Consider the following 22,815-nt stretch of genomic DNA (forward strand, 5'->3'; position numbering starts at 1 on the left):
CGAGAGAAAGGTCCCACATTTCGAGACGGAGTGTGGGTTCGCCCCTTGTCGGCGCAGGGAAGTGAATGAGGAAGTAACCTCCGGAGCTGGGGTGGGGCGGAGTGGGGGGCGGGAGGCCTACTCGCCCAGCCTGAGCCGCTCTCCGCTCTCCGGTTTGAGGCCAGGATCTGGGTCTTCTGGGTTCTCCCAAGATGGGCCATGAACCCCGCTGACCTGGAGGAAAAGGGGCAAAGAATGGAATGAATGGGGCACATCTAGAATTAAAGAAAAGGGCCACCAAGATCCGGTGAGGACCTTGACAGCATAGTGTTTGAAAACATAGGGCTCTACTTTTGGACTTCTCATATTTTATTTACTTACTTATTTATTTTTTTGTTTAATTTTGAAGTAATTTTGAAGTACACCCAATGTGGGACTAGAACTTAACAACCCAGAGATCAAGAGTCTCCTCCCACTGTACTGACTGAGCCTGCCGGGCGTCCCCAACTTCTTTTTATTATTATTATTATTAGTAGTAGTAGTATATTATTTTGTAGAACTCTTGAAATTGGTCACTGTTGTAAAAAATGTGATGAAACAAACAAACAAAATGTGATGAAACAGCTAGCGATTATCTGAATGATGCTTTGAGTTTTTCCAGATAGAGAGACATGTTTATAGGTTAAGTGAAAAAAAGCAGTATGTAAGTCAGACTCCTTGCACATTGAAAATGATTGGAGGGAACATACCAAAACACATGCAGTCAGTAATGGGATTATGAGTGGTAACGGTTTTCTTTTTTTATTACTCCCCCCACCATCAAGGGCATATTTTAGTTTCATAATAAAAAAAAATCATCTTAAAGGAAGGGACAGACGTGCATCCATCTCAGCCAAGGTCAGGGAGCACTTGTGATCTCCCCCATGTAGAGTTCTCAGAGGAAAAGACAATGGTTTTTTGGGAAGGGGAGATGGTAACCCGCCCCCCTCCGGCCCCACCCCGGAGGAGAGTACTTGTTCTTTTCCCAGCTGGATGATCTCCTTCCCCAGATCTTCCCTACTAAAACTGAGAGGGTTCACATTTTCCTTACTGACGTCCGCGACAGGGTAAAGGAGCTGGCCCAGACTGCTGCTGAGCCGGACACCTTAAACACACATCCCCAAAGCAAGTCGTTGCCAAGCCTGCCTGATCACCGCGGAAAGGTAAAATCTCAGGGCTTGGTTTTTGCCTTTCCCTGCTCCTCCTGGCTGAAGACTTTGGCTTCTGAGCTAATAGCTAGATGGCTCTGACCCCCAGCGGGCTCCCCCACCTAAAGAGAACAAGAAGACAGTCCTGGTGCATTTCGTGGGAAAGATGTCTAAACATCCACCACCCTTTGTCTGGTTCCACATACGGCCCCCAGGCCGTCATGCAACTCCTAGGTTATTGCATATAACAAGGGCACGGGTTCCTTTCTGCAGCTTCTCCCTTTGGGAGGCAGATTTACTGTGAAACTACGGAAAGCTTAAGCCCAGCTCCCCCCACCCCCACCCCCACCCCCACCCCCACCGCCTTGCACAACCTCTTCCTCTGTCGTGGCAGGGGCTGCCCGCAGGGTGTTCGCATGCTCATAGGCTTCTCCGAAATCTGCAAAGTAAGAGATTTTAGCCACAATTGTTAGGACCTCAGTCTCTTCTCTCTCTGACTTCTCCTTTAACATGCTTCTCTTACAGGGTGGTGGTTTTTTGTGTTTTTGGGTTTGTTTGTTTGTTTGTTTGTTGAGAAGTGTCTTGATACCATGTATCACCAACAAACTGGTCAGGTCCAAAGAAACTCTTCTACGCTGTCAGTAAGGAACACTTTGATAAACCATTCTAGAAGAAAGACTGAATTAACTTTCTGTTCTTCATACGGAACATAGTACCGAAGGTTTTCATAGGTAGAGGCAAAGATTACACAAAGACGTACATTAAAGCGTATTAGAGAGTCAGTTAATTAATACAGGTGTTTTATTTTTCTGAATTTTACAATGTTAGTGGTATTTGGCAGCTTTAAAAAAATTGTAACTTGTGATTTATTTTCTCGTAGTAAGTCAATACTTTTGTACCTAATTTTATATTCTTAGTTGTGTATCTTTTCTTTAAAGATTTTTATTTATTTATTTGAGAGAGAGAGCGAGAACATGGGGATGGGTAGAGGGAGGGGAGAAGCAGGCTCTGTGCTGAGCAGGGAGCCCCATGCGGGGCTCGATCCCAGGTCCCTGAGATCACGACGTGAGCTGGAGGCAGATGCTTAACCCACTGAACCTCCCAGGCGCCCCAGTTGTGTATTTTTTTTTTTTTAAGATTTTGTTTATTTATTTGACAGACAGATCACAAGTAGGCAGAGAGGCAGGCAGAGAGAGAAGGGAGGAAGCAGGCTCCCTGCTGAGCAGAGAGCCCGATGTGGGACTCGATCCCAGGACGCCGGGATCATGACCTGAGCCGAAGGCAGCGGCTTTAACCCACTGAGCCACCCAGGCGCCCCCCAGTTGTGTATTTTTTAATAATATTATATAATTAACACAATAATTAATAGAAATAATATATTATATATATTACATATAATATTACATATACATATATATTACATGTACATGTAATATATATATAATATATTATTATATATAATATATATAGAAATAATATAATAGAAATAGTTATACAAAGAAGTTATAAATATGTAAATATAAATAATATAATAATTAATAAGTTATATAAACTTTAGCCTTACAAAACCCAAATTCTTCCATCTCCATTTATTTGCTACCTTCTAACCAGTTAATCTTCCCAAAACATTTTCTTTATGCTAATAACCTGGAGGTGCTCCCCTCATCTTTCCCTCAGGAGGGTAGCAGAAGGATGGCAGAAAGAAGCCAATATTGGCTGATGGCCCAGTGGGGGGCTGCTCCACGGGTAGGGTCTCTCAGTCCTCACAATTAAGGGGTTATAACTCCCATTTCACAGATGAGAAGACTGAGGCCCAGAGAATTAAGTAACTTGCCCTGCGGGGCTTCGTCCTGGGTCAGTTTGGCAAAGCTGTAACTGCATTTCCTGGAATTCCGGTCTTGAGCAGTTTCAAGTTAGCACACGCAGGGAAGGATATTTTTGTACACGACTGAGAAAGTGCAGCCATATTCCTTCATTCCCAGGAGGCTGGGGCAGGGCACGGGGCATTGTTGCAATTCCTAGCATTGGGGCTTATCCGCTGTCACCCTTCATGGCAGGGACCGGAGGCTCCCTCAATTCCTGCTGGATCTTCTGTATCACCTCCCTGTCTCCCGGGCCAGGAGCGCGTGAGCTCCACGACAAAGGGCACCAGCATTTCCTGCAGGACACCTGCGCTGTCGTCCAGGTTGGAGGCTTGGAGATGACTTGCAGAGACTTGGAGAGATGACTTGGAGAGACTGACTGACGGTGGTTCTGGCTTTGCTCTGGTGCCCAGCTTGTCCTGGCGACCTCCAACCTTCCCTTCTCCACCACCTGCCCTGAGAGCTACAGGCTCCAGCTCCAGACACAGGAAAAACAGTCCTAGACACACTGGGTCACCAGCCCCCGCGACTGCCCAGGGTCAAACTCCTATCACACACACATACACCCCACACCCCACACGATGCTTCTGCTTCTCTGACCCAAACCTGACTGAGTACACCCCCAAATTTCACAGCCAACAAGTGGTGGGGTAGGCTCTTGGCCAGTCCTATTAGCTACAGAATCCCTTGCCTCTCACCCGAAACTTCTCGCCCCCCCATCCTTCTCCCCTTCTCCAGGCCTGACTTTGCCGGCCAGGTCATCCTTTCTGTGACTCCCTGACAGGACCCGCTAGTCCATCCATCCGTCCTCTGGTGATGAATTCCTGAGGGAAGATAGTGCTCCCCTCTTCTGGGCTCTCTGCCCTGCTTCCTTCATCTCTTACCTCTTCCCCGGGGCACACCTGAAATTCTAAAATTCCATCTCTTGCTGGACCTTCCACTCCCTGAGAACTTGGTTGCCCTCCCTGACCACTACCTTCTTCTGTTCGATACCAGCCTGGGTCAGCCTTGACCTCTGCTGAGGCGGTTGCCTCCACAGTGCAGGTGGGTGAATGTCCGAGAACTCTGAGGCCCCAAAGCAGGCCCTGAGCACGGCTAAGTGGAGCCTTGATTGGTCACTTGAGTCCTCTGTTTTGACAAAAGCCAACAGCAAGGGCAGAGCACTTGGCATATAAGTACAAGGACAAATTCACCTCAGGCCTCCAGGGCCTGGGGCCTGTCTTCTCATGGTGTCTGTCATGGGACTCCCTTGCATCTTCTGGCAAATTTGCATTTCCGGTTTCCCCCTTCCGGTGGGACCCCATAGAACCTCATTACAGAAATACAGTCTCTCTTGTCCTTCACCCCCAACTTTGAGGGACCTTTGTAAGACTAACTATCGCAGAAGGCGATGTTATGCGTTCCATACTTCTGTGAAGCACGGGATGGGTAGTATCTAGAGATTTGGCAGAGACAGGAGGAAATTTTATGGGCCCTTTTAACCTTTTTATTATTTATTTATTTATTTAAAAATTTATTTATTTATTTATTTATTTAAAGATTATTCGTGTGACACAGAGAGAGAGAGATCACAAGTAGGCAGAGAGGCAAACAGAGAGAGAGAAGCAGGCTCCATGCTGAGCTGAGAGCTTGATGCGGGGCTTGATCCCAGGACCCTGAGATCATGACCTGAGCCAAAGGCAGAGGCTTAACCCACTGAGCCACCCAGGTGCCCCCCTTTTAAACTTTTTAAAAAGTGAAGACACACCTGTATTTAGGTGCATGCCAAAGCTTTCTTATTCCTGATCCTGGTGAGTCTCTTGGAAAAGCCTCAGCAACTCCAGGGTCAGGGCTCAGGGCTTCAGGAAGTTGCCAGTGTGGACTGGAAGGGGTGGGGTTCAGATTTCTTCATGGGTTCTCAGGGCAGGTTTGTGTAATGAGGCCTCTCTTGTTTTGTAATTTAGAGAAACTCAATCTGATCCCTGTTTCCTGGAAGGATTAAGATTGTATTACCGTCATGGGGCGCCTGGGTGGCTCAGTGGGTTAAGCTTCTGCCTTCGGCTCAGGTCATGATCTCAGGGTCCTGGGATCGAGCTTCACATCGGGCTCTCTGCTCAGTAGGGAGCCTGCTTCCCCCTCTCTCTCTGCCTGCCTCTGTGCCTACTTGTGATCTCTGTCTGTCAAATAAATAAATAAAATCTTTAAAAAAAAAAAAAGATGGTATCACCGTCCTTTGGTGTTTACATTTGCCATCGAGGTCCTGTAGGCTTCTGGGGAAAACCTGGCAGGTGGGACATAAGAGGCAAAAAAGGTTCAGGCGGGAGGTGGTTGCTGTAAATAAGGTGAGTGCAGCCGGGAGGTGTTGGGGGAGGCATCAGATGAATCACCAGCAGTAAACTGGGAGTGTTGCCCACACCCTCCAATAAGACTAGCCACCATTTACTGAGACCCTATGTTGTCCCTCCATCCTCATAACCAGCATATGCTTATCCTGTTTTCTGAATGTACCTTTTGAACACCCTCGGTATAGCTGGCTCATTTTCAGCTTTATGAATACACGCCCTTCCGGAAGATGCAAATTCCCAGCCTCCCTTAGAGCCATGTTACTTGGGCTGAGCCAAGCCTCCTTCCACTATCCACCTTCTCTGGGTCAGAAACCACGGAAGTGTTCACCCGCAAGAACCACCAGGAGCTTCCCTCAGACCCCAGTTCTTCAATTTTTCATGAGGGAAATCATATAATCAAGATCATTTTATGTTACATATCCTGAAAGTCAAAAGCATTTATTCTCTTCTCCTGGGCAAACACATCTATATGACTCTCCTTTCAGATATATTCTTTACCTTGTGCATTATTATTCCCCTTGTTTTCAAAACCTATGTTTGAAGCTTCACGAAGCCCTGGAGAAATCACTCATTTGCCCCCAGGAAGGCTTCTCAAGTGAGTTAGAACATCCAGTTTCTTTCGCTGTGGCTGGAATTGTACCCCGCAGTAGGGCATTGTGGTTCAGCCATCAGAAATGTGGAGGGGGGAACTTCTGAGTGATGGGAAGCAGGAACTGCACTACCCGGGATTTCATTCTTGCAGGGGGATTAGGTTGCCGTAATCTAAGCACAGACTTTTTGAGCTACCGCTCTTTCCTAAACAATCTCCATGAAATGAGAGGAGGGTCCATCAGACGGAAGCTCTGGGACTCTTCACTTCCATTTCTAAAACCTTTGTTTTATGAGCTCTGTTTTACACATGGACGTAGCCAGAGATCAGGACCCCTGAGAACAGTATTTATGTTCTCATGGTTCTGGGGCTGGAAGTCTGAGATCAGGGCGCTGGCAAGGTCCAGGTCTGGTGAGAGTCCTCTTCCTGGCTTGTAGGAAGGCCACCAATGCTATCATAAAGGCCCCGTCCCTATGGCCAAATCTCCAAATCTGACCTAATCACCTTCCAAAGAACCTACCTCCAAACACTGTCACAATGGAGGTTAGGACTTTGACATATGAATTGTAATACCCCCTCCAAAACATACACACACACGAAAGGAAAGCCATTATTTTCCCAGGTAAATGAACCTAGGGTATACATTTGACAAGAGGTTCAAATACATGTTTTGCAAACACAAAGAATAACAATAATCAAATGAAAATACATGTTCAAAAAAAAAAGATTCAGGGGCACCTGGGTGGCTTGGTGGCTTAAAGCCTCTGCCTTCAGCTCAGGTCATGATCCCAGGGTCCTGGGATCGAGCCCTGCATTGGGCTCTCTGCTTGGTGGGGAACCTGCTTCCCCCTTTCTCTCTGCCTGCCTCTCTGCCTACTTGTGATCTCTGTCTGTCAAATAAAATCTTTTAAAAAAAAAGATTCAAACATAGGTTTTGAAAACAAGTTCTCGCTTTCTCTCCCCAATCTCTGCTTCCACATCTCCTTTTCTTCATTTTTTTTTAAATTGAGATTTAATTAACATGTAACATACATTAGTTTCAGGTGTAAAACATGATGATTCGATGTCTCTATATAATGAGAAATGATTGGCTCAGTTGGTTAAGCATCTGCCTTCAGCTCAGGTTATGATCCCAGGGTCTTGGGCTCCCTCCTCAGTGGGGAATCTGCTTGTCCCTCTTCCTCTCCCTCCACCCTGCTTGTGCTCTTTCTTGCTCTCTCTCTCTCTTGAATAAATAAATAGAATCCTCAAAAAAAAAAAAAAAAAAAAGAGAAACGATCTCCACAATTAATCTAGTAACATGTTACCATGCAAAGTTATAAATTTATTTTTCTTGTGATGAGAACTTTTAAGATCTACTCTCTTAGCAACTTGCAAGCAAATATACAGTACAGTATTGTTAACTATAGTCACCACACTGTGCATTACATTCAGAAAGGCTTATTTATTTTATAACTGGTAGTTTGACCCTTTGATCACCTTCACCTCTCTTGACTCTCACCCACACCTCTGGCAACCACCAATCTGTTCTCTGTATCTATGAATCTAGTTTTCATGTCTTAGATCCCACATATAAATGAATACAGTATTCATCTTTCCCTCTGATTAATTTCACTTGGCATAAGGCCCTCAAGGTCCAGCCATGTTTTATGGAGGCTTCCTCACGTAGGCATGATCAATCATTAACTTCCTTTTCAACCCTTCGCCCTTCTTAAGAGAAAATCATGAGCTTCTAATCATGGCTTGTTCTATCTGGTGATCAGCTCTCATCCAGGAGCCACCCAAGAATCCACTCAGAGTTACCTCATCAGAACAAAAGACACCCCCATCACCCAGGAAATTACAAGGGCTTCAGGAACTGTATGCCAGGAACCAGGGGCAGAGACCAACAGAGACCAACAGAGACTCACAGTAGTGAAGAGGAGGAATGATCAGCAATCGGCAGGTTCCTTCATTTAATTCCTTCCTCTCCACAGACAATTCTTTCTGGCTACACGTTCCCTTTGAAAAGACTCCTGCCAAATTCAGACTTCGAGAAGAAGCTGGTGTGTGGCGTCATTTATGCCAATTACCTGGGTCAACACACCAGCTTAGCAGGAGCTAAGTACCTATGAAACAGCAGCTGAATCTTATTTCTCTATAATAAAAAAAAATTAACGCTGCACCTCATTCTCTAGAATTCTAACGCAGCTTAGAATAACATACTGTATGGCTGTTTGTTCCATATGTGTTGTTTTTTTAATGTAAAGGCTCATAAATAAGAAAAAATACATGGTCCAAAATTTTAGCTACAGAATTACAGGCTAGGGCAAAAATACGAGTCTAGGAAATTAAGACAGAGTGTGTTGTGGTGGGGAGTCCGTCTGTCCACATGTAGTCCAAAAAAGTCCTACTCATGTTCTAATATCAGCTTTCTAGCAACCAAAATACAAACCAGGCTACTTAATGTCCATAGGTGCACTGGTATCTGAGGGAAGAGAAAGTCAGTTAAAAGCACATGTACTTCGGGGTGCCTGGGCGGCTTGGTCAGTTAAGCATCTGCCTTTAGCTCAGGTCATAAGCCTGGGGCCCTGGGAGCGAGCCCTGCGTTGTACTCCCTTCTCAGCCGGGAGTCTGCTTCTCCCTCTCCCTCTGTCCTTCCCCTCCTCTTGTGCATGTGCACGCTCTTTCAAATAACTAAATAAAATCTTAAAAAGAAAAAAACCCCACATGCATTTTGCTTCCAATCTGACTTCTGCTCTAGACAACGGCTTCTTTTGCCTTGCTTGGCCCTTAGCATGTGGGCTAACTTACCGTGGAACTGAAATTCTTGCAAGCCTTCGTTACTGTGTTTGTCTTTGCTATAATAGCAGTATCTGCTCATTGTGGTGAATCTAGAATGCAGAAAAATAATAAAGAAGAGACAAGGGCGCCTGGGTGGCTCAGTTGGTTGGGCGACTGCCTTCGGCTTAGATCGTGATCCCAGAGTCCCGATATCAAGTTCCTGCATCGGGCTCCCTGCTCAGCGGGGAGTCTGCTTCTCCCTCTGACCCTCCCCACCTCATGCTCTTTCTCTCTCTTTCTCTCAAATAAATAAAATATTAAAAAAAAAAAGAAGAGAAAAACTTCCCCCATAATCTTATAACCCCCAGACAACCAAAGCTTACATCTTGAACCACCTAAATTCTTGAGCAGAGTAAGCTGGCAAGGGGGCCACGTGACTCACTACCCCCTTTGTGGGAAGATTGTAGAAACCACGTTCAGGCCGAGCTAGAAGGGAATCCTGTTTTTTGCATGCTGGTGCTTCATGACGATATAAAAATCAGGCTCTCAATAGTTCCAGGCCTTTCTACAGACGCAGTCTTGACTTTGCAAAGCTCCATGACTTGGACCCGGGAAAAAAGATGCCGGACGCCTCAGGTTCACTGTTGAGCAGCCCTCCAGCTGAAGCCTTGGGTCGGCCAATCCTTTCTGTCTGTGGTCACGCAAAGTCACGGGCATCGTGCAGCAGCCCATTACACGGCGCGCCTCTTCCGCTTCGTGGGTGTTCAATGCCTTGTGAAGGCACTTCTTTCCTTCTCTTGCCATCTTACGCTATGGTCAACATGAACTTCCATTTTTTTCTTTGAAACCTCAAACATCATCGTTATGTGACTTACTGGGGAGCCACAGAATACAAAACAAAACAAAACAAAACAAAACAACAACCAAATTCATTTAGGTACATTTGTTGGTGAAGGCAGGAACAGAAGGAGTCCAGGGAGAGTAAAGCATGATCAGAAAGCGCGCCTTGGTATTATGTCCGCCCTTCTTCCCCTCCCCTCCCTTCCTCTCTTTCTTCCTCCCTCCCTCCTTCTTCCTTCTTTCCATCTCCGGCTCATTTAACATCCGCAATAGCATCGCACACTGGGCCCTGTTCTGAACACAAGAAACAGAAACTCTGAGCTTGTGGAGCTGACGTTTTTAGTGACAGTGACAGAGGACACCCAGGCCAATCAGCAAACACAGCCCCTCACGTCTCAGACCACGCTGGACATGCTGTTGAGACGGACTGGCTTCTGTCCCAGGAGGTTCTCCTTGTGTGTGTAGTTGGGGATTCCGTAGGAACCTTTCTCTTTCTTCTGTCCCAGGGCTAGTGGTAGGTCCTGAGGTGACTGGACCCTCCGTGTGGAGAGCAGGGAAGCCCTGGCAGGAGCTGAGGTGACCTTCAGCGGTCCCCGAGAGGTACCGATCCACACAGCTTTTCAAAGTCCCCAACTATAGCTTGAGGGGAGCCCTTGCTGGAGGAACTTGGGGGGGTGGTTCATGAAGTGGCAGTTTCTTCTCACCTACCTAAGGATCTCACCCCCAGCTCACAATCCCACCACCCTCTCTGACTTGGGGGAGCCTCCTGACCTGCCTAGACTTTCCCCAGACATGCAGTCGCCTGCTGGTATTGTCCCAAGTACACGGGAACCCGGGGAAAACAGTGAATACCTCCTCACTCCCTCCCCCAAATGTACGGGGGGGTGTCTATTCATACGAAGCCCCGGAACGTACCTGGCCGATCTCAGACCCAGAAACACCATTTGCTTCCCAAACAAACGGACATCACTCATCGCTTTGGGAAATGAATTAGTCCTAACACACTTCCATTCGCATGAAGGCAATTCTAGGAAATCTGTTATGCTCACACCAAAGTTTGGCCTTATCCCAGTATTCAAAGAGGTGGATATGTTTACTTTTTCAATTCTTCAACTAAATTTTTTTGAACATATATTAATTGACTCCTCACTCACATGCCAGACATCGTCCTAGACACTTTAGCTGCAGCCCAGACCAAAGCATTATAACTACATGTAAACTTCAACATACTCTCAGCCTTCAGAAATTTAATGATTATCAACCAAAAAAAAAAAAAAAAAAACCTGTTTAAACAGAAAGCCAGACAGCCTAAGAGGCAAAAATTACTGAAAAGATTCTGCACTTCCTGACCTAGATACAGCTTTTCATCAAAGTGTAACTTTTAAAAGGATGGGCACCGCTGTGCGTTGGCTTTGCAACCCTCAGAAACAAGAACTGTCGAATCATTTTTGCTGGTCAAGGAGATCAAATCAAGCTCCCTGCCCAACTTTCTAGGGCTCTCCAGCGTTTGGACAAAACCCGGGAAATGGAGGAAGGGCTCACAGGTGCTGAACCTGCAGTGAGCACAGCTGAGATGCTCAACAGGCCAGTCAAAGGGGATAGATCAACCTGGGCTCCCTAGCGGGTCCATATGCGACCCCTCAAGGATCTGGATCTCCACCTGCAGCTTCCTGGGGCAGGGTGGCAGAGGGGAGGGGCAGGCTGCTTGTTTTTCCCCAGGCTCTTCTTCTGCAAAAGCTCCCCCTCCCACCCCTCCCCCAAACGCCACAACATTAACTTGGCAAAACAGCAAAGACTGTTTTCTATTCTGTGAATTAAATTCCTGTTTGGCTCCTTCACTTGAAAGCAGATTAATCTCATTTCCAAGAACCAAAATACCAATCTTCAGCTCAAGCCAGCTTTTAGAAATGGTTTGTCACTGGTAGGTAAAGGACCCCGCAGGTGACAATGGCAAAGAATAAGGAAAGAGGGTAAAACCAATTAGGAGGGGAAAGTAGGACTAGAAAGTGAAATGTGTTTTGCTGTTACTTAAAAAAAAAATGGTGACATAAGAACTGTTGCAGGGCGCCTGGGTGGCTCAGTCGGTTGGGCATCAAGCTCTTGATATCCATTCCGGTCGTGATCACAGGATCCCGGGATCGAGCCCCACCTTGGCTCCGTGTTCATCAGGAGTCAGCTTGGGGATTTTTCTCTCCCTCTGCCCCTCCCCCTCTCTAAAATAAACTAATATTTTTTTTTTGAGATTTTATTTATTCGATAGAGAGAGAAAGAGAGAGAGAGAGAGAGAGCACAAGCAAGGGGAGCTACAGGCAGAAGGAGAGGGAGAAGCAGGTTCCCCGCTGAGCAGGGAGCCCGATGTGGGACTTGGTCCCAGGACCCTGGGATCATGACCTGAGCCGAAGACAGATGCTTAACTGACTGAGCCACTTAGGCGCCTCAAGGAATACAACTTAAAAAAAGGAAAAGAGCTATTGTTTGTGCAGTATTTAGGGGTATAATAAAATCTTTTGTTTAAAACATAGCACCTGTGATAAAACATGTTCTCCTTTAGTAACCAATTGCCATTGGAATTTTTTTCTGTAAAGTTCGTATTTTGGATCATTTTTGATTGACAGAAAAGGCACAAAGATGGTACAGAGGATTCGGTGTGGCCCCCCCCTCCCCCTGCTAGTTTCCCCAATGCTCTCGCATTACTAAGGGACACTTGTCAAAATCCAGAAACCAACACTGGTCCCTTGATATTAACTAAACCCGAAAAGTTGTTTGGATTTCTCCAGTTTCCACATTAGTGCCCTTTCCCTGTTCCAGGATCCAATTCAGGATACCACATTATCTTGCACTGGATTCTTTTTGAAGTAGCAGATCTAGGATTCCCAAAAAAGGTGGAATTAATTGTGTGTTATCCCGTTGGTACTATTGAAATTTAGACCTTCTTTTGAGTGTTTTTGGCTTTTTTTTTTTAAAAAGATCTTATTTATTTGTTTGATAGAAGACACAGCGAGAGAGGGAACACAAGCTGGGGGAGTGGGAGAGGGAGAAGCAGGCTTCCCGCTGAGCAGGGAGCCCTATGCGGGGGCTTGATCCTAGGACCCTGGGATCATGACTTGAGCTGAAGGCAGACACTTAATGACTGAGCCACCCAAACCACTGAATCTGTCTGTTACAAGCAAGAGCTTACAAGGGGAGAACTCAAATATGCATAGCATGAATGTATGCCAGTTACACCTCAGTCAAGCCACACACACAAATTATATGTCACCTTTAAACATAGGGTTGCAAAATGCTTTGTCAATGATTGTCAAGACAGCAGATCCATCTATATACCCGTGAGTCAGAGTCCGCCTTTTCAAGAACCTCAATTACAGGGAATTTTAACTCTACAGCTATTTAACCCTTAATCTGAATTGGAAATCAGACAAGGACCCACCCGTAGACAAAATGATTCCAAATCAGTGCTGGAAGTTCTGACCCTCTCAGGTAGCCCCAGGGCCTGGAGGAAACTCCCGTGTCACTGCCAACACCCCAGTGATGATGTCATAAACAAACTGGGGCTTGGCCTGCCTGCGTGTCAGATGTCCCTGGAGCTGATAAGAAAAACCACCAAGAGGCCAGATCTGTCTCTACTGAGGAACGAGTAGGTCCATACTTTAGGCTGTCTTTGAAGAAGCCGCTGTCACAGAATGAAATAACTAGGGCATGTAATCCATATAATACAGGTCCACGATTCTTTTTTAAAAAGATTTTATTTATTTGCTTGAGAGAGCGAGCATGAGCAGGAAGGAGGAGCAGAGGCAGAGGGAGAAGCATGCTCCCCGCTGAGCAGGGACCCTAACGTGGGACCCAATCCCAGGACCCGGCCTGGGATCACGACCTGAGCCAAAGGCAGGCGCTTAACCGACTGAGCCACCCAGGTGCCCCTTAGATTTTATTTAATTAAATTAATTAATTTATTTAAAAATTTTTAAAAAATATTTTATTTATTTACTTAAAAAATTTAAAAATATTGTATTTATTTATTTGACAGACAGAGATCACAAGTGGGCAAAGAAGCAGGCAGAGAGAGAGAAAGAGAGACGGGGAAATAGGCTCCCTGCCAAGCAGAGAGCCCGATTCGGGACTGGATCCCAGGACCCTGAGATCATGACCTGAGCCAAAGGCAGAGGCTTAACCCACTGAGCCACCCAGGTGCCCTAGATTTTATTTTTAAGTAATCTCTATACCCAACATGGGGCTCGAACTCATGACCCTGAGATCAAGAGTCTCAAGCTTTACGGACTGAGCCAGCTGGGGGCCCCCAGGTCCACAATTCTGACAGTTCCAAAATCCAAAGAGCTCTGGAAATCACAAATTCTTTTATAACTCAAGATCTGAATTACCATGAAGCTCTATAGAGTCTTCATTTATCCCATTAAATGTGAAATAGTTACGAGTGTCCCCTGGGAACCGTAAATGGTTTGGTTACAGGCTGCTGGCCCGCAGCATGCCGGACATGCTACCTTATCACCTGTCTAAGACCTGAATGGCTAAAACATTCCTGGTCCAAGGTTTCCAGGTAAGGTGCTGCATTGCCTGTGCTGATAACCGCTCCCATCTATTGAACGATAACCCTGGGTATGCAGCCCGCCTCCCCTTCGCTCTCTAGTAGCAACTCCAGAGTGTGGTGGACCCTGAGCAAGTGCCCAGGAGGTATAGGGCTAGTATGAGGGGCTCCATGGGACAGATGTCACCATGTAACTCTGAGGTTAGCTTATCCAACAACAATGTCAGGGAAAGGCTTGGAAATCCAATTGAGGATTTCAACAATTCCCCTAAAGGGAAGCAAAGTCAAATAAAGAGAGACTCGTGTGTCTCAGCTGGTGGCTGAGGACACGGGGGTTCCTTTAGGGGAATCATGCCCATTGGGGCCAGGAAAAGAGGGAAGCAAATTCCCAGCTGCCAAGGACACCCTCGGACCCAGAATCGGCTTAGTGGGGTGGTGAAGTCGCCTGGGCTGTTGCATCATTTTGGGGGAAAGTAGATGCTTAAGACAGGGAGGGTCTGGGTCCCTCTTTGGAGTGGAAATGGAGAGCCAAGTCCTTGATGAGCCCCCGGACACTTAATTTGGGTGACCTGTCCTTGTCCCAGGTTCCTCCTGAACAGGACCAGCCTTCCTGGGCCACATGGCAGAGGGAGGCATGACGCAGCCTGGGATGACCCCAGGGACACTTAGGTTAACACAGCGTGGACTTCCGGACCCTATGAGACAGAACTTGGAAGCTACAGTCAGTCACAAGGTTGGCTTAGAAGTCACAGGAAAGGGGGCGATAGAGTGGAATTCGCTTCCCAGAATAATGTCTTCGGCTAATTTACCCTCTGCTGAGCTCGGGCAAATTTGTAATCTGCTTGCAATTTGTACTCAACCCATTTAGTAAAATAGCCTTCTGGTTCGCATAATATTTGATGCTATGTGGTTGATGTGAGAAGACACTTTTACCAGTGGTTAAAGCCCTTCGAATTTTTCACCCCTGACAGAGAAGACAAAGAGACATGTGGTTATTATGTTATAACCACACAGTATCAAAGGTTACTTAGCTAAGTGTGAAAGTAACAGTAAGCGCTGCGAACATCAAGAAACCCAGGAAACTATTCCTCGAAACCCTCTGATCACATCCCGTACTGCTTAAAAATCAGTTAGGTCAAGGTCCCATGCTCTTTCACATGCTTAAAAAAACCCTCTGAGGAGGGGCACCTGGGTGGCTCAGAGGGTTAAGCCTCTGCCTTCGGCTCAGGTCATGGTCTCAGGGTCCTGGGATCGAGCCCCGCATCGGGCTCTCCGCTCAGCGGGGAGCCTGCTTCCCCCCCTCTCTCTCTGCCTGCCTCTCTGCCTACTTGTGATCTCTGTCTGTCAAACAAATAAATAAAATCTTAAAAAAAAAAAACAAACAGACCAAAAACGCTCTGAGGGCGGCAAGAAATCAGTCCCAGTCTCATTCTGGAAACAAACACACACCGACAGCTCCAATAACATCCCATCAACAAATATTTACTAAGAAACAATAAGGCATGTGACATTCTACAGGGTATAAAATGACAACCCAGACTCCGCCTCTGGGGTCTTGGAGCCCACAGGAGTGTAAGACAGGAACACCAGTGACGCCAAGACGAGGCCGAGGAGGAGGGAGGCAAAAGCAGTTCTTAGAAGGAGGTGGCGGGTCAGCAGGGTCAGTGGCTGCAGGGGAAAGGTCGGGAGAGATTGGACCGAAGCCCCGGGGGGTCTGGCGGCTGGGGGCAGCAGTGGCTTTGAGAGAGCCCGGTTGGTGAAGCCAGACCAAGAGGGATTAGCAAGTGAGTGGGTGTGAGGAAGCCGAGAGGAGTGTGGTCATGAAGACGGTGGTGCACCCAGGAAGTGGTAGGGCCAAAGGAAATTTTCTGTTGATCTTTTTCAGTTAGGGAGACCTTAGCATGTGTATAGGTGAGGGGAAGGTGTCAGCAGGGGAGGGAGGAAACACCGGATGAGGAGAGAGGTGATTGCCTCCATTTCTCTGCGCCTGTGTGCAGAGCTAGCCCAGCTCAACTTTCCTGGCTCATGACTACTGTTTGACTTTTGTTTGTCTTATAATGAGAGTCTTTCTCCTCCCCCTCCCTCCTCCCCCGCCTCCCCCTCCTCCTCCTCCCCCTCCTCCTCCCCCTCCTTCTTCTTTTTCTCTTCTTCCTCTTCCTCTTCCTCTTCCAATTAGGGAAACTCTATGCCCAATGTTGGGCTCAAACTCACAACCCCAAGACCAAGAGTCGCAAGCTCTACTGCTTGAGCCAGCCGGGCGCCCCCATAATGAAAACATTATGATATTTTACTTGTGAGGTTGAAAACAACAACCAGGGCAGCCAGAGTGGCTCCGTCGGTTAAGCCTCCAACTCTTGGTTTCGGCTCAGGTCGGGATCTCGGGGTCGTAAGATCAAGCCCCAAGTCGGGTTCTGTGCTCTGTGGGGAGTCTTTGGAGATTCCCTCATCCCCTCTCCCCTCTCGTCCTTTCTCTCTCTCTGAAATAAGAAATAAAGTAAAACTCTTAAGCAATTTAAAAAATATTGAAAACAACAGGCAGAACAAGCATTTGCTGAGGTCTGTCTGGTTTCTTGGACGGGTTTGGGGCAAGTCTGAGCTCCGCTCAAACCTTCAATGAACATAACAACTATGCTGTGGATTATTACTATTCAGCCACAGAAAGAATGAAGCAATGACCCAGGCTACGGCGCGAATGAACCTTGAAAACAAGCTGAGTGAAAGCAGCCAGGCGCAAATGGTTGCATATTGTGTGATTCCATTTACATGGAATGTCCAGAATAAGCTAACGTACGGAGACAGAAAGCAGGCTGGTTGGTGGCTGCTGGAGCCTCGGAGGAGGGCTGTGGGGAGTGACGTACTTCATGAGTGCAGGGTTTCCATTTGGGGGTGCTAAAAATATTTTGGAACTAGATACAGATATAGATGCTGTCAGTGTACTAAATGCCACCGAACTGTATGCTTCAACGTGACTAGCTTTTTCTCAAACATAATAATGAAGCCGAAAATGATGCCAGGAGCTGTCCCTTGTTGAATTCTGTGCCTCTCTGTGGGGATTTTTACTCCATATCCTTACATCTGTGGACGAGTCCTTTATATTTACTGGGCAGGTCCCCCACCAGGGACAACTCCAAGACTGACTTCCTGTGGCCCTCCTCCGTCATTAGCCAATGTTGTGGCTCAAATATATCTTGCTCTGGGTGTTATGTAAGACTGATGAATCACTGAACTCTACCTCTGAAACTCATAATACACTGAATATTAATTCATGAGATTTAAATTTAACAAATAAAATAAGACATTAAATAAAATACATTGTACCCTCATGGTTTGGGTATGCCAGGGACCAAAGGTATTTCCTCAGAAAGGGGACTTTCCTTGCTGGAACTGGGGGAGTCCCTGATAAACTGGGATGGGTTGGTTGCCCTCTCTTGTGCTCTGATTAAAGAAGGCACGCGGAAGTCAAGGCCTGCCCAGTCCTGGGGGACAATCTCAGGCTCTCTCAGACATGTAGCACATTACAGAGATGTGCGACACGGCTCCTGGGTGACAGGAATGGAGGCTGGATCTAAGACTGGTGAAGCTGGCACAGCCCTAGATCAGGGGCTGTAAGCAGCTTCTCCTTTTGGAGTGAAAATTGGAGTTTCCTTTGAGGTCCATTTGGAGGTCAAGGGCTGACATTGACATTGTAGGTATAAGGCAGCTCCCCAAGGATTATGCCAATGGTGGTGGGGGAGCTTGGCAAGACCTTTTAGTCTGGTGCAGTCAGTGAATGAAATTCAGAGATGCCTCCAGCTGGACATGCTGGAGATGCCAGGGAGGCTTCTAGAAAAAGTGACTGGGACTCTCTACTCCTTTGCTTTGAAGTTCAGTGTCACCGGATGATGGATGGATGGGGGCAGGGGGAGCTTGACTGAGGCTGGTAGAAGAAGAAACATCGGGGTTCTGATTCACCCTCAGGGCCGGGCATCTGAAGGGGGCAGGACCAAGGCAGTCTGAGCTGCCAAGGTCCTGCCTTGGTCCTGAGCCTCCTCATTTGGGAGGAGTAGTAGCCTGTGAGGGACCTGGCCATCAGTGAATTATGGGTCACCTTCAAAAGTGAGAAGCCAGAGCACTCTTCATAACAGCCCAACGTGGAGATAAAGCAAATGTCCTACGACTTAGGAATGGGTCAACAAACCATGATATATCCACTTCACAGAAATTATTCAGCAGTAAAAAATTAAAAAGAAAGAAGTGCTAATACGTCCACCACAGGGATGAGCCTTGAAAACCCTGAGCTAAATGAAAGAAATCAGTCCCAGAAGGTCAACGTGTCGTATGATTCTCTTTCTGCGAAACATCCAGAACAGGGAAATCCATAGACAGAAAATAGATGAATAGGTAGCCGGGGCCAGAAGGCAGGAAATGGGGAGTGACTACAAATGGGTACATAAGATCACTTTCGGGATCCCACCAGGGTGTCCCCTAGGGTCGTGCAGTTGAATCCCTGCGCGCCCACCATCCAACAGCTTCATGGATGCTTCCAGACTAACAATTTGGGAAGCAGTCTCTGAGGCCCCAGCGGGGATCAAGGCAGAAGCAACGAGAGGAGGATCATGTGGTCTAGGTGTTCTCAGAGCCTTTAGTCCCATTTGCCCAAATGTGGGTATTTCGGGTCACGGGGCTGGTTGTTGCCCTGGGGTTTTGGTTTCCTGTCTCTTGGCAAGCTTCTGTTTGCCATCCTGTTGTGTGAGGTGGAGAGAGTCATAGCTGGGGGTGGAGGAAGCCTAGACCCGGCCTAGCCCAGTGCTTGTGGTTCTCACTGCACTTTGGAAACACTTGCGTGTGTGTAAAGGCTAGCAATGCTCAGGGCTTGTCCCCAGAGCCTCTGGGTCAGCTGGGGAGGAAGGTGTGGTGGGATGCCCCCTCCTTGACCATGCATCCAGGGTAAGAGCCCCTCTTTTGCAGAAAACGATATTACATAATTGATCATAGAGCATCCAGGCACAAATGGAGGGCAAGACTGTTACAGAGACGTGGCAGGCAGTAATTAGTGTCAACATTATATTAATTTCCCAGATTTTGTGATATCCAGGATTTTTCAAAAAAGATTTTATTTATTTATTTATTTGACAGAGAAAGAGCAGCAGAGGGAGAGGGACAAGCAGGCTCCCCGCTGAACATTGAGCCCCTACATGGGGCTCAATCCCAGGACCCTGGGATCATGATCTGAGCTGAAGGCAGATGCTTAGCCAACTGAGCCACCCAGGCACCCCAATATCACGATATTTGACCTTTTTTGAGATTTGTGGCTTGTGATTTTATTTTCTCATGCCACATATTCACTTTCGTACCTAATTTTGTATTATTTTTCTTAAAGAGGGACTCCCAGTGTTGTTTATAGTTTATGCCCTGCAAGGCTTGGATCTGCCTCTTGGCTAAAGGCTCACTTAGGTTTAGGTAAGCATTTTGATTAAGAATCCTTCTAGTTTTACATCACATCCCTGCTTCTATAATGCTGGGTGTCTCACATTTAGTGACGAATCATATAGGGTGGTGATGGCAGGACCTGTCCAGTGTAAAGATCTATTTTCCCCATTGCAGTTAGTAAGTAAGTATTTTGTCTCTGTGCAATTATTCTGTCCCCTGGCTTTTTAGGGAATGGCTTCATCACCCATTGATGAATGTTTCCTGAATCAGTTCTTCCACTAAGAATTGCAAAATGCTAATCTTATGATTGTCTCATGAATTTTGCTTTTTTTAAAAAAATTCAGTACTTCAAAAAAATTAACATATAATGTATTATTTGCTTCAGGGGTACAGGTCTGTGATTCATCAGTCTTATGCAACTCACAGCACTCACCATAGCACATACTCCCCCCCAAGGTCCATCACCCAGCCACCTGAATTTTGCTTTTATTGGCTGGAATTCTTCCATGAAGAAAGCTTTCCTCATCAATTTCACAGGTGATTTTAATATCAACCAACCAGTTTAGAAGCATTGACCCAGTCCAACAGACCCATTTATAGGTGAGAAATACTGAGGTTCAGGGAGGTAAAAAGATTTGCTTAAAATCACACAGTCACTAGCAGTAAAAGGCTACTTTTTTTTTTTTAAGTACCAAAAAAGAAAAAAAATCTTTACTTTGAAACACCTCTGCAACAACAGAGCAGGGCATCACAAAACTCTCACTGTTTTAGAACACCTGTCAACATTTCCTAGAACAAGATGCAGCATGAGAAAATAGGACCAGGTTCTGGGAACACATTTGAAGGCTATCCATTTCAGCCAGGAACTAAACTAGTCCCCTGTTCTCTCACTGGAATTATTTAGCATGGCTCTGGAAGTTCTGGCTAGTAAAGAAAAGAAGTGAGAAAGAGGTATTATCAAAAATAAGAATACAAAATCACCACCATCTGTATATAGCATATTCGTTTTTCTAGAATAGCTGTTCTCAAACCTTTTGGTGTCAGGACTCTTTACCAAACTCTAAAAATTTGCTGAGGACCCCAAACAACTTTTGTCTATGTGGCTTATAGATATAAATTAAGACTGAGAAAAATTTTAAAAAATGTTTACTTATTAATTAATTCAAAAGTAACAAGTTACACAAAAATGAAAAATACTACATTTTTCTGAAACAAAAGAGCATTTGGTGAGAAAGGTGTTTTTCTTTTGCAGCTTTATAAATCTCTTTAACCTCTGGTCTACTGGCAGGCTCTGCACTCAGCAGATGCTGCATCACACAATGCAGTTGCTAGAAAATTCTACTGTACACTTGTGAGTGAATGCGAGTGAAAAAAGCAAGTAACTTTTTGGCATTACTGTGAAAATAAATAATTTCGATCTTGTAGACTCTCGCACCTCTCACGCTTTGAGAACTGCTGTTTCTGGAACACCTGAGAGGCTCAGCTGAAAGTTTTACTAATATCAGTTACCTTGGTAAAGTGGCTGGATAAGTGATAAATATAGGAAACGAGTCATTTTCCTATATACCAGCATCTCTGCAGTGTCCTACTTCCTGTGTGTGTGTATGTGTGTCCATTGTGTGTGTGTCCTACTTCCTGTGTGTGGGTGTATGCGTGCCCATTGTGTTACCTTTACAACAAATCTGAAATCTCAACAATCCAGGTGTTCTTTCGGCTTACGTTGTTGGGAGGTCAGGATTTCAAGGGTTTCTTTCTCCTCGGCATTCCTTCAGGAGCTTCTGGATGGGGAAAGAAGGGCAGACAAGATGGCAAAAGCAGAAAACAAGGGTCTACACATATCATCAGAGCTACGCCTGCCACGTGCAGCCCTACTATGTGATGGTCCCCCTTCCTTCCAGTCGTCTCCCCAAATGAGCTGCTTGCACTGCTGCTGACATCCCAGACCTCCTGGCCAGAACTTTCAGAGAGTTTCCCCATAGCCCCTCTGTGCTGCTTGATCTTCCCATGCTCCCTGGCCACTGGGGTTGGGTTGGGTCAATAGAGGTTGGCCCAACTGAAGGTCACGAGGGACATATCCTTAGTTTTCAGACTCTGTCACCCTCTTGGTCACCCTGGCCCATGGTCAGACCTCTGTGTTCATGGAGAGCTTCATGGAGAAAGTGGTACCTTCTCTTCCTCCGGTTTGACTCCCTTCTAGGAGCTGCCATCTGAGGGGACAGTCTACACAGTTGGGTCTCTGGGCCTCCAGTAAATTGGATGTTATGACCACTTATCCCGAAAACAATAAGAAACATTGACAAAATTGGAGAAGTAGAGAAGTCAGCAGTGCCAGAAAACAGGAGGAGAACAAGTAAGGAGAGGGCAGGTTGATGTGAGGCTGTCCTTCGGAGCATGAAGGGAGGCCCAGTCCCTTCCAGGGGACTTGTGACTTTGTGGTTAGATCTAAAAAGGGTGTCTTTTTAGCCCCTTCCTCCCCAAAGCTGTTGGCATTTTCAGGGTCATCCAAATTTATAGGAAAAAGCTTGTGGGCTGCCTGGCTGGCTCAGTCAGAAGAGTGTGCTACCCTTGATCTCGGGGTCGTGAGTTTGAGCCCCACGTTGGGTGGAGAGACGACTAAAAATAAACAAATAAATAAACTTAAAAAAAAAAGTAAGAAAAAGCTTGTCACCTTTGTAAGCAGAAACAAAGCTGCTTTTTTTTTTTTTTAAAAGATTGTGTTCTGTGCCTGTCAAGATTTTGTCTGTAGTACTCTTTTCCAACTGTCTCCAAACTTTGTCCTACTTATGTTGAAATACTGTGGAGTCTGGTTTTTGTCTCAGTGCTGTAATTCTCTCTCGTTTGGATGTATTTCATGAAATGGAAATGTTTGTACATGTTAACAAGCAGGGTTTGTGGCAGGCAGAGGGAGAAGAAGGCTCCCCGCTGAGCAAGGAACCCGAGCAGGACTCGATCCCAAGGACCCCGGGATCATGACCTGAGCTGAAGGCAGACGCTTAACCAACTGAGCCACCCAGGTGTCTCTCCCTGATTTATTTTTAAAACATAACTTCATTAGGTATAATTTATATACCACAAAACATCCATCTTAAGAGTACAACTCAATAATTCTTAGTAATTTTATAGAGTTGTGCAACCATTATAACAATCCAGAACATTTGCCAGTTTTTGTTTAACTCTTAAAAGCACCTTAATAATTAACATTAGAGAAAATATGGATGTCTATTTTTTTAAAAACCTGAAATTGGAAAGTATTTTTGTAGTGTGTTCTTTTTCTTTCAGTGGCAATAGGTCAATGTAGGCAATTGAACTCTTATTTTAATGA

The sequence above is a fragment of the Martes martes genome (assembly GCF_963455335.1).
Source record: "Martes martes genome assembly, chromosome: 1".
NCBI lineage: Eukaryota > Metazoa > Chordata > Mammalia > Carnivora > Mustelidae > Martes > Martes martes.